A 681-nucleotide genomic window follows, 5' to 3' on the forward strand; every position below is an offset into this window, starting at 1 on the left:
TGTACGGACCATACGGTGACGGCGACGATTATCGATACCGAGATGACGAAAATCGTCAACACCGTCAAGATGACTTTGGTCTTCGAAACGACGGGTTTCCGGTATACCATACTCACACTTTTATTATTATTATTTTGTTTTAGTTGAATAACTGTCTCCAAAGACATTAATGCCAGGTTGACTAAGGATACAATAAACTACATTGAAAAAAAATGCATTTTTTAGTTTCTCTTCGTTTTTTTAATGATTCAAAATATATGTAACAGTTTGCGTTTTTATTTACAATATGAAAACAAAATATATGTAAGAGAGAAATAAGAAGTAAGAAAATGTTCACGCTCTGTACAATCGGATGCCGTCCGGAATTTGGCATTCCGACATCTTCATCTCGATCAAGCACCTGCACAGCGGACATCTCGCCGTCCGTCCGGAACAGGATAGACACATCAGTAGATGTTGGCAGGGGAGGGTGAACACGTCCGAGACCGCATCCAAGCACACCTTGCACGAGTCGGACTCTTTCAGGGTTCTCAGCGATTGCCAATCGAAATCCTCGGGACACAGTTCGCGGAGAACGTCGGCCACCAGATACGCCGTCTCGCCCTTCGCCGGATGGGATAGGACCATGTCCTTTGCGATCGCCAGAACGTCCGCCACTCGATCTCGTTCCACTCGACCGGT

The sequence above is a fragment of the Anneissia japonica genome, unplaced genomic scaffold, assembly GCF_011630105.1.
Source record: "Anneissia japonica isolate Jap-2015-1 unplaced genomic scaffold, ASM1163010v1 scaffold288122_len53996_cov162, whole genome shotgun sequence".
NCBI lineage: Eukaryota > Metazoa > Echinodermata > Crinoidea > Comatulida > Comatulidae > Anneissia > Anneissia japonica.